This window comes from Physeter macrocephalus, chromosome 20, assembly GCF_002837175.3.
Source record: "Physeter macrocephalus isolate SW-GA chromosome 20, ASM283717v5, whole genome shotgun sequence".
Lineage (NCBI taxonomy): Eukaryota > Metazoa > Chordata > Mammalia > Artiodactyla > Physeteridae > Physeter > Physeter macrocephalus.
Genome location: NC_041233.1, coordinates 45,580,202 through 45,589,339, shown reverse-complemented (window position 1 = coordinate 45,589,339; position 9,138 = coordinate 45,580,202). Strand labels below are relative to the sequence as shown.

The 9,138-nt window shown below is 37.1% G+C and overlaps 1 pseudogene; it reads right to left on the bottom strand.

The window, feature by feature from the left end:
* Nucleotides 1-5,480: 5,480 nt before the first annotated feature.
* Nucleotides 5,481-6,441, bottom strand: LOC102979505 (heterogeneous nuclear ribonucleoprotein A1-like; annotated as a pseudogene).
* Between the last annotated feature and the right edge of the window lie 2,697 nt (nucleotides 6,442-9,138).

Genomic DNA, 9,138 nt, shown 5'->3' with positions numbered 1-9,138 from the left:
TCAAAAAAATCAGATCTTTGTTTTATTGATCTTTTCTATTGTCTTTTAATCTCTATTTTATTCATTTCCTCTATGATCTTTATTATTTCCTTTCTCCCACTGACTTTGGTTTTGTTTGTTCTTCTTTTCCTAATTCTTTTAGGTGGTAGGTTAGGTGGTTTATTTGGGATTTTTCTTGTTTCTTGAGGAAGGCCTGTATCACTATGAACTTCTCTCTTAGAACTGCTTTTGCTGCATCTCATAGATTTTGTCAGGCTGAGTTTTCATTGTCATTTGTCTCAAGGTATTTCCTGATCCTCTTCGATTTTATCAGTGACCAATTGGTTTTTTAGTAGCATTTTGTTTAGTCTCCATGTGTTTGTTCTTTTCTCATTTTTCTTTCTATAGTTGATTTCTAGTTTCATACTGTGGTTGGAAGAAAATGCTTGATATAATTTCTACCCTCTTAAATTTGTTGAGGCTTGTTTTGTGACTTAGTGTGTGTTCTGTCCTAGAGAATGTTCTATGCAAGCTTGAAAAGAATGTGTATTCTGGGTTTTTTTTGGATGTAGTGTCCTGTAGATGTCATTTACGTCCAACTGGTCTATTGTGTCATTTAGGACCTCTGTTGCCTTATTGATTTTCTTTCTAAAGATCTGTCTGTTGATGTCAGTGGGATGTTAAAGTCTCCTACTCTTACCGTATTCCTGTCAATTTTTCCGTTTATGTCTGTTAGTATTTGTTTTATATATTAAGTGCTCCTATATTGGTGCGTATATGTTAACAAACGTAATATCCTCTTACTGTATTGATCCCTTTATTATTATATAATGTCCTTTTTTGTCTTTCTTTATGGACTTTGTTTTAAAGTCTACTAGTCTGATATGATTATTGCTACCCCTGCTTTCTTGTTGTTTACATTTGCATGAAGTATATTTTTCCATCTGCTCACTTTCAATCTGTGGGTGTCTTTCAACCTGAAGTAACTCTCTTATAGGAAACATAGCGTAGGTTCTTGCTTTATGTTTTTATCCAATCTACCACTCTATCCATTTTGATTGGAGCATTTAGTCCATTGACATTTAAAGTAATCATTGATAGTTATGTACTTATTGCCATTTTATTCCTTGTTTTCCAGTTGTTTTTGTGGTTCTTTGTTCCATTCTTCTTTTAGTTTTTCCTTTTGTGGTTTGATGATTTTCTTTTGTAGTATGCTTGAGTTCCTTTCCTTTTGGTTTTTGTGAATCTATTGTATGTTTTTGATTTGTGGTTTCCCTGGTTTTCAAGTATGTTGACCCATAATTGTATCTACTTACTTTAGACTGATAGTCATAATAGATCAAGCACATTCTAAAAATCTACATTTTTAACTCTTCTCTCCCACTTTTGTAATTTTGATGTCCTATTTTACATCTGTATGTTTATTATTTTGATTTTAATTGTAGTTACAATTACTTTTACAAAATTTTTGGACGGTTTTTTAATCTATGTCCTGGCTTATCTAAGTGATCTTTAGTCCTGACTATATATTTGCCTTTCCTATTATGATTTTTCCCTTTCCTGTAGATTTTTGTTTCTTTTCTATTTAGATAAGACCCTTCAATTTTTATTTTAGGGTAGGTTTAGTATTGTTGATTTCTTTTAGCTTTTGATTGTCTGAGGAATTCTTTATCTCTTCTTCTATTCTAAATGATAATTATATTAAGTGCTCCTATATTGGTGCGTTTATGTTAACAAATGTAATATCCTCTTACTGTATTGATCCCTTTATTATTATATAATGTCCTTTTTTGTCTTTCTTTATGGACTTTGTTTTAAAGTCTACTAGTCTGATATGATTATTGCTACCCCTGCTTTCTTGTTGTTTACATTTGCATGAAGTATATTTTTCCATCTGCTCACTTTCAATCTGTGGGTGTCTTTCAACCTGAAGTAACTCTCTTATAGGAAACATAGCGTAGGTTCTTGCTTTATGTTTTTATCCAATCTACCACTCTATCCATTTTGATTGGAGCATTTAGTCCATTGACATTTAAAGTAATCATTGATAGTTATGTACTTATTGCCATTTTATTCCTTGTTTTCCAGTTGTTTTTGTGGTTCTTTGTTCCATTCTTCTTTTAGTTTTTCCTTTTGTGGTTTGATGATTTTCTTTTGTAGTATGCTTGAGTTCCTTTCCTTTTGGTTTTTGTGAATCTATTGTATGTTTTTGATTTGTGGTTTCCCTGGTTTTCAAGTATGTTGACCCATAATTGTATCTACTTACTTTAGACTGATAGTCATAATAGATCAAGCACATTCTAAAAATCTACATTTTTAACTCTTCTCTCCCACTTTTGTAATTTTGATGTCCTATTTTACATCTGTATGTTTATTATTTTGATTTTAATTGTAGTTACAATTACTTTTACAAAATTTTTGGACGGTTTTTTAATCTATGTCCTGGCTTATCTAAGTGATCTTTAGTCCTGACTATATATTTGCCTTTCCTATTATGATTTTTCCCTTTCCTGTAGATTTTTGTTTCTTTTCTATTTAGATAAGACCCTTCAATTTTTATTTTAGGGTAGGTTTAGTATTGTTGATTTCTTTTAGCTTTTGATTGTCTGAGGAATTCTTTATCTCTTCTTCTATTCTAAATGATAATCTTGCTGGGTAGAGTATCCTAGGTTGCAGGTTTTTCCCTTTCAGGACTTAGTCTGCACAGTTTCTGCAGAGAAATTGTCTAATAGCTTTATGTGGGTTTCCTTGTAATTGACTCTTTGTTTTTCTCTTGCTGCCTTTAGAATTCTCTCTTTAACTATTGCTATTTTAATTATGATATATCTTGGTGTGGGTCTAATTGGGTTCATCTTGTTTGGGATACTCTGTGCTTCCTGCACCTGAATATCTGTTTCCATCTTTAGGTTTGGAAATTTTTCAGCCATAATTTCTTAAATACATTTTTTTTTTTTTTTTTTTTTTTTTTTTTTTTGTGGTACGCGGGCCTCTCACTGTTGTGGCCTCTCCCACTGTGGAGCACAGGCTCCGGACGCACAGGCTCCGGACGCACAGGCTCAGCAGCCGTGGCTCACGGGCCTAGCTGCTCCGCGGCAAGTGGGATCTTCCCGGACCGGGGCACGAACCCGTGACACCTGCATCGGCAGGCGGATTCTCAACCACTGCGCCACCAGGGAAGCCCCCATTATTTTTAGGTTAAGTATTTTTTTTAATTAATTAACGAATTTATTTTTTTATTGGCTGTGCTGGGTCTTTGTTGCTGTGCGGGCTTTCTCTAGTTGCGGAGAGTGGGGATAACTCTTCGTTGCAGTGCATGGGCAGCTCATTGCGGTGGCTTCTCTTGTTACAGAGCACAGGCTCTAGGTGTGTGGGCTTCAGTAGTTGTGGCACTCAGGCTCGGTAGTTGTGGTGCATGGGCTTAGTTGCTCCACGGCATGTGGGATCTTCCCAGACCAGGGCTCAAACCCATGTGCCCTGAATTGACAGGCGGATTCTTAACCACTGCACCCCCAGGGGAGTCCCTTAAATACATTTTTGATTCCCTTATCTCTCTCCTTCTTCTTCTGGAGCCCCTATTATGTGTAACTTGGCATGCTTTGTATTATCCCATAGATCTTGTATTTTTTTTTAATTTAATTTTATTTCTCTGTTTTTATACAGCAGGTTCTTATTAGTTACCTAGTTTATACGTATTAGTGTGTATATGTCAATCCTAATCTCCCAATTCATCCCACCACCACCACCACTACCACCACCACCGCAACCTGCTTTCCCCCCTTGGTGTCTATATGTTGTTCTCTACATCTGTGTCTCTATTTCTGCCTTGCAAACCAGTTCATCTGTACTATTTTTCTAGATTCCACATATATGTGTTAATATACAATATTTGTTTTTCTCTTTCTGACTCAATTCACTCTGTGTGACAGTCTCTAAGTCCATCCACATCTCTACAAATGACCCAATTTTGTTCCTTTTTATGGCTGAGTAATATTCCATTGTATATATGTGCCACATCTTCTTTATCCATTCATCTGTCGATGGACACTTCGGTTGCTTCCATGTCCTGGCTATTGTAAATAGAGCTGCAGTGAACATTGTGGTACATGACTCTTTTTGAATTATGATTTTCTCCAGGTATATGCCTAGTAGTGGGATTGCTGGGTCATATGGTAATTCTATTTTAATTTTTTTTCCCTAGTGATAAACAAATCTCTATTCTACTAAATACAATGGCACTGAAATTGAGGGCACCAAAGGGAGGGCTCAAAGGAAGCTATGTACAGATAACAGTGATTGGATATTAAGTAAACTGTTATAAAGTTTTAGAAATCATTTTCTATACAAACAACATTTTAGAATGGTTGTGTCATCTTGTGCCATATTTAAAGGAAAACTGCAGTTAGCATAAATTAAAGTAGATAATATGGTTCCTTACCATATCAGCAAATTTTTATCCCCATATAGATAATTACTAGTGTGTCATTCCATAAACCTATATAAAGACCCACCCAACCAGAACAGAAACCACAGTTTTCCTTTAGTGTAAGCCTGTTTTTGTGTTAAGAGTAAAATCCTTACTGTTACTGGTCGGTTTAAAAATGTCTCCTGAAAACTTCTAATTTGTGGATTTATGGGGTGGCATTAACCAGCATCTTGTTTCTATTCTCTGGCAGAGTTTTGAACTTGAATTGTGATAGAAGCATTCAACATTATCAGGGGTAGTGGGTAGGGAAGGTCCAAAGCTCTGCCAGTCCCAAATCCATACAGTTGTCATTCCATTTAATAGGGTATTAAATCATTTATTGATTACATATGATAATGGGTGATACACAAGCTTCATTCCCACCTATAACTTTATATGGTACCATAATTCAACTTAGATATATTGCATAGGATATGTGCCAACAATCATATTAATAACCAAAAAACTCCATGACTTTGCTTGGGTGACCCTTTTCACAGTGAACTCCAAGTCACAACACAGTAACTGTCAGTTCAGCTACACCGAGGTTTCTGAAGACAATAGCTTCTCCACCAAAGCAGGTTGTAAATAAATTTGGAATGGAACCTGGCATCACCCTGAAGGAATTCTAACTTTACACTGTTGGGGTAGTTTACCAAAATGGCTTCAGAGTAGACTAACTTTACACAGCACATTTAATAAAAAGACACATTTATTCAGCGTCATGATCAGACTATTACATTTAGCAGTCAGCAGCATGCATACAAAAAAAAAAATCTACATTAAAACCCTTTGTTGGAATGCTTTACACTTTCCACAAAACAGAAACTAAGATAATCTGTTATACAATTAGTCACAAGTACAGTCCTCAAGTTTTTTTGCCCATACACATGAATATTGCCTAAAACATGTCTTCTTTGTTGAAGCTAGGCCCTGCCACCATGGTGCTTGGCTGAGTTCACAAATCTCTTGTACCCTGTTGCTTCCCTGTCACTTCCCTTGCTCTCCTCTCCTGCTAAGCTTTGTTTCCTGGCAGTAATTAAAACCTCCTGCCACTGCCATAGCTACTGCTGCTGCTGGAACCACCATAGCTACCTTGGTTTCGTGGTTTGGCAAAGTATTGGCTTCCACCACCATAGGGGCCAGAACTTCTGCCTCCAAAGTTTCCTCCTTTCATGGGTCCAAAATTTGAAGATTGATTGTTGTAATTGCCAAAATCATTGTAGCCTCCACCACCTCCAAAAGTGCTCCCATCGTTACCAAATCCATTACTGCCATCCCCACTGCCACCATAGCCACCACCACCACGGCTGCCACCAAAGCCACCTCGACCACTGAAGTTTCCTCCACGACCAAATTTGTCATTCCCACCAAAACCCCCTCCACGACCACCACCAAAGCTTCCAGAACCACTTTGACCTCTTTGGCTGGATGAAGCACTAGCCATCTCTTGCTGAGATAGGGCTTTCCTTACTTCACAGTTGTGGCCATTCACAGTGTGGTATTTCTGAATGACAGTCTTGTCTACGGAGTCATGGTCATCAAAGGTTACTAAAGCAAAGCCTCTTTTTTTGCCACTGCCTCGATCAGTCATGATTTCAGTCACTTCAGTTTTCCCATACTGTTCAAAATAATGTCTTAGGTAATATTCTTCAGTATCTTCTTTAATGCCACCAACAAAAATTTTTTCACAGTTAAGTGGGCACCAGGTCTTTGAGAATCTTCTCTTGAGACGGCCCTCTTTGGTTCCCCAACTCTTCCATGAACCTTGTGTGGCCTTGCCTTCATGGCTGTATCCACCTCCTCCACAGTGGCATATGTGACAACCCCAAAGCCTCTGGAGCACTTGGTGCTTGGATCCCTCGTTACCACACAGTCTGTGAGCATCCCCACTGCTCACAGTGGCTCCTCAGGCTCTCATTGGTTGCTTCAAAGCTCAAACCTCTGATGAAGAGCTTTTGCAGCTGTTTGGGCTCTTCGGGTGACTCTGACTTAGACATGACGGCAGTGGAGCGGGGAGACGTCAATGATGCTTACTCGGGGGTGTCCACGGGCAGAAAGCTATTTGAATTTTTTAAGGAACCTCCATACTGTTCTCCATAGTGGCTGTATCAATTTACATTCCCACCAACAGTGCAAGAGGGTTCCCTTTCCTCCACACCCTCCCCAGCATTTGTTGTTTGTACATTTTTTGATGATGCCCATTCTAACTGGTATAAAGTGATACCTCAATGTAGTTTTGATTTGCATTTCTCTAATAATTAGTGATGTTGAGCAGTTTTTCATGTGCCTCTTCGCCATCTGTATGTCTTCTTTGGAGAAATGTCTATTTAAGTCTTCTGTCCATTTTTGGATTGGGTTGTTTGTTTTTTTAATATTGAGCTACATGAGCTGTTAATATATTTTGGAGATTAATCCTTTGTTGATTCATTTGCAAATATTTTCTCCCATTCTGAGGGTTGTCTTTTTGTCGTGCTTATGGTTTACTTTGCTGTGCAAAGCTTTTAAGTTTCAATAGGTCACATTTGTTTTATTTTTGTTTTTATTTCTATTACTCTAGGAAGTGGGTCAAAAAAGATCTTGCTGTGATTTCTGTCAAAGAGTGTTCTTTCTGTATTTTCCTCTAAGAGTTTTATACTGTCTGGCCTTACATTTAGGTCTTTAATCCATTTTGAGTTTATTTTTGCGTATGGTGTTAGGGAGTGTTCTAATTTCATTCTTTTACATGTAGCTGTCCAGTTTTCCCAGCACCACTTATTGAAGAGACTGTCTTTTCTCCATTGTATATCCTTGCCTCCTTTGTCATAGATTAGTTGACCATAGGTGCGTGGGTTGATCTCTGGGTTTTCTATCCTGTTCCATTGATCAATATTTCTGTTTTTGTGCCAGTGCTATATTGTCTTGATTACTGTAGCTTTGTAGTATAGTCTGAAGTCAGGGAGTCTGATTCCTCCAGCTCTGTTTTTTTCCCTCAGGATTGTTTGGCTATTCGGGGTCTTTTGTGTCTCCATACAAATTTTAAGATTATTTGTTCTGGTTCTGTAAAAAATGCCATTGGTAATTTGATGGGGATTGCATTGAATCTGTAGATTGCGTTGGGTAGTATAGGCATTTTCAAAATATTGATTCTTCCAATCCAAGAGCATAGTATACCTCTCCACCTGTTTGTGTCATCTTTGATTAGTTTCATCAGTGTCTTACAGTTTTCTGAGTACAGGTCTTTTACCTCCTTAGGTAGGTTTATTCCTAGGTATTTTATTCTTTTGGTTGCAATGGTGAATGGGATTGTTTCCTTAATTTCTCTTTCTGACCTTTCATTGTTAGTGTATAGGAATGCAAGAGATTTCTGTGCATTAATTTTGGATCCTGCAACTTTACCAAATTCATTGATTAGCTCTAGCAGTTTTCTGGTAGCATCTTTGCAATTATCTATGTATAGTATCATGTCATCTGCAAACAGTGACAGTTTTACTTCTTCTTTTCCAATTTGGATTCCTTTTATGTCTTTTGCTTCTCTAAATGCCATGGCTAGGACTTCCAAAACTATGTTGAACAGTAGTGGTGAGAGGTGACATCCTTGTCTTGTTCCTGACCTTAGAGGAAATGCTTTCAGTTTTTCACCATTGAGAATGATGTTTGCTGTGGGTTGGTTGTATATGGCCTTTATTATGTTTTATTCTTCAATTTGTTAATATGGTGTATCACATTGATTGATTTGTGTATATTGAAGAATCCTTGCATCCCTGGGATAAATCCCACTTGATCATGGGGTATGATCCTTTTAATGTGTTGTTGGATTCTGTTTGCTAGTATTTTGTTGAGGATTTTTGCATCTATATTCACCAGTGATATTGGTCTGTAATTTTCTTTTTTGTTGTTGTAACTTTGTCTGGTTTTGGTATCAGGGTGATGGTGGCCTAGTAGAATGAGTTTGGGAGTGTTCCTTCCTCTGCCATTTTTGGAAGAGTTTGAGAAGGATAGGTGTTAGCTCTTCTCTAAATGTTTGATAGAATTCACCTGTGAAGCCATCTGGTCCTGGACTTTTGTTTGTTGGAAGATTTTTAATCATAGTTTCAATTTCATTACTTGTGATTGGTCCATTCGTATTTTCTATTTCTTCCTGGTTCAGTCTTGGAAGGTTATACCTTTCTAAGAATTTGTCCATTTCTTCCAGGTTGTCCATGTTATTGGCATAGTTGCTTGTAGTAGTCTCTTAGGATGTACTGTATTCCTGTGGTGTCCATTGTAACCTCCCCTTTTTCATTTCTAATTTTATTGATTTGAGTCCTCTCCCTCTTTTTCTTGATTAGTCTGGCTAGTGGTTTATCAACTTTGTTTATCTTCTCAAAGAACCAGCTTTTAGTTTTATTGATCTTTGCCATTGTTTTCTTTGTTTCTAGTTCATTTATTTCTTCTTTCCTTCTACTAACTTTATCAACTTTGTTTATCTCCTCAAAGAACCAGCTTTTAGTTTTATTGATCTTTGCCATTGTTTTCTTTGTTTCTAGTTCATTTATTTCTTCTTTCCTTCTACTAACTTTGGGTTTTGTTTGTTCTTCTTTCTCTAGTTCCTTTAGGTGTAAGGTTAGATTGTTTATTTGATATTTTTCTTGTTTCTTGAGGTAGGATTGTATTGCTATAAATTTCCCTCCTAGAACTGCTTTTGCTGCATCCCATAGGTTTTGGGTCGTTGTGTT